This window comes from Vigna unguiculata, chromosome 5, assembly GCF_037176805.1.
Source record: "Vigna unguiculata cultivar grain cowpea cultivar isolate G323 ecotype 2 chromosome 5, ASM3717680v1, whole genome shotgun sequence".
Taxonomy (NCBI): domain Eukaryota; kingdom Viridiplantae; phylum Streptophyta; class Magnoliopsida; order Fabales; family Fabaceae; genus Vigna; species Vigna unguiculata.
The window spans coordinates 45,660,742-45,663,913 of NC_140796.1; positions in this window are offsets into that span (position 1 = coordinate 45,660,742).

Consider the following 3,172-nt stretch of genomic DNA (forward strand, 5'->3'; position numbering starts at 1 on the left):
CTTTTTTGAATATAAATATATCTTTTCGAAGACATTTTCAACTCTAGAAATACCCTTGGGAACATTCAATATTTTATACCGCAATGTCTTTTGTTGGCCATTTCTTCTTCCTCTTCACTGCCTCAAGCTTCTCCTCTTTCTTCAAAATTTTCCTTCACCATCATAAGCTCATAATGGTTAATCCGAAAAGAGAAAATGATGGAAGGAGGTGCAGCGTTTATGAACAAAAAGAAAGGAAGAAAACGTGGAAATAAAATTAAATTTAGGGTTTTTAATATATTTTATTTAAAGGTAAGATTTTGGAGGTGCAGAAAGAGAAAAAAGGGTACAGAAAGAAATAGCCCGTATTCTAACAACGTATGAAGAGTAATTATTTTGTGTTGGTTTTTTTTGTTACACTCACGGCTGAAATAAGAATATATAGGATATTTTATATAATTTTAAAGAATTTGAGATGCTTAAGAAATTATTGGAGGTGCAAGGAGAAACACGGTTAATTGTTTAACTTGTTAGATAATGATACATGCAATGATAAAACTAGATCATAACATCTTACCTCACTAAGATAAAGGTTGGCATTAAGTGATAAATTATATAAGTTTATTTTCACTTGATTATAAATGTTGCCACTTGTTTTTCTCTATATTTTTTGCAAATTTTATCACAGCGCTTTAAATTTTACGAATTTAACTCTTGAATTTTAAAATTATACATATTTTACCATTTGATTAATTGGATATTAAATTTCTAATAACGCGATGACGTTAATAATATGAAAAAAAATATCAATCAAAAGTAAATATAAATTATATTTTAAATTAAAAAATCTATAATTAAATTGTCTTCTTTTTTTTCACATTTTGTTATTACATTTTAATTTTCGTTTTACGAATCTTATCCCTGAAAATTTCTTTGAATTTTGTCACTAAACTTTTGTTCCTGAAAAAAAAAATTATCATTTGACTTTCAAAACTATATAAAGATTTTAGTTTTTTCATTAATTGAATGCCAATTTATTAAATGGAGATGGCCAATAAACTTAATGGAAGTATTTTACTTTATATTGACTACTGGAAGAGAGACATTTTTGTGTTTTATATATTCTAAGAAATAGATAATATTAAAAATGGTGGTTATAAGAAAAAGATAATTACATGAAAAATATTTGTAAAATTTATATAGTTTATTTTAATTTTATATTATTCTTTTATTTTTTAAATATTATTTATAGTAAAATCAGAATATAAAATGTAAGCACTAAAGGGAGAATACCTTTTACAAACTATTATAGATTAAAAATTGATAATCTGACACCCTACTTTTAAATATTAAACTATTCGTTTTATTTATTAATATTTTTAACTTTAGGAATCGATTTAGAATTTTTAATAGATTTTATCCGATTTGATGTCTTGAAAGCGGTAAAACAACTAATACATTAGAAGATATCAAAATAATAGAATAAAAGGAAGAAAACAGATAAATTGAAATTTTGATTTTAAATAATAAAGAAAATTTAATCAATAATAATGATAAGAATTTTTTAGGTTTTATTGAAATGGTTTTGTGATGTAAACAATATCCACATAAGAAAATTTTAAATAATAATTAATTTTAAAGTCAAAAGTTTATTAGTCATTATAATACTTAATTTAAATATCAATTTATAAATTTAAAAAATTTATTGATTATTAAAATAATTATTATTATAAATAAAAAATTATAATTAATTACTAAATTAGTTACTAATTAATTACTAAATTAGTTACTAATTAATTACTAACTAATTTATATTTTTTGGTAACCAAAATTTTGATAATTTAAAAAATTAATTTAAAGATTAAATTATAATTTTTTATTTATAATAATGACTATTTTAATAATCAATAATTTATTATTTTATAAATTAATATATAAAAAGATTATTACAGTGACTAATATTTTTTTTTCACTAAAATTAGATGTTAATACTTTTTTGCCACTAAAATTATATGTTAACAGAGAATTTTCTTGTAATACATCGTTGCAAATGGTTAAATAATGACTTTTAAATCTGTAAATATTTTTGAAAAAAAATAACAATTTAACCGTTAATTAATTACTATAAATAATTTTTAAAATAAAAAAAAAAACTATAATTATGGAGATTCATAGTAATATACAAGCACTTTTACTAATATTATTTTGATCTAAAATTACTTAAGATATTTAATCTAATTTTATCCTTTTTTCACTTAAAAATTATTTTACCATCTAATAATCATAAAAAAATGAAATAAATATTTTTTTATTGAGATTCCAACTCTAAATAATTATCGTGAGAAATTGCAAAACCAAAAACTTATTATTAATTTCAATACTTTCTACACGGATTTACGAATTGTAATTACTCTCTTTTCCTTAACCATGCTCAGAGATATAAACATCATTGTTTAACTTCAAGTCAAGAGTGGAGAGCAAAAAGTACTAGTCACTATTCGTGTTATTAGTAAATTAGTATCCAAGAGGAAAAACGAAATATATATATATATATATATATATATATATATATATATATATATATATATATATACTTTTAACTTTTATATTCATTTGAGAGTCGATTTACATAAAAGAAAAGATATATACTTTTAAATTTCAAATGATAAATTTAAAAAAATTAAAAGTTGAAAATAAAGCTGACTAGAAATTTAAAAAAGTAAATGAGAAATCAATTTTGTTTTTCATGAAAATGTAATAGATATGACACTAGTGGGGGTATTGTGAAAGAAATAGTGAGGTGACTATAAAAATAGTGTGGTCATATTTTTAGTGATGGCAGTCAAGAAAATAATGAAAGCAATAAGGATGTTGACACTACACTAGGAAGACGTGGTGGAAATATTACGAGAAAGAAAATTTAAATATTTAATTTTCCTTTAAATTATTTTTAAAATTGTATTTCTTTTGTAAATTAGATTAATATGTTATGAAGGTTATATAATTAAATTAAATTTAAATATATTTTTTTGAAGTAAAATAAATTAACCTTTGTTATTTATGACTTTTAATTTTCTCTTCACAATTCATTAATACAAAATATAAATATTAATCGAGATAAACAAAGAAAACAAATTCAATATAATATACATATTTTAAAATACTTTTTAAAATTAGAGGAGTTAATATACGG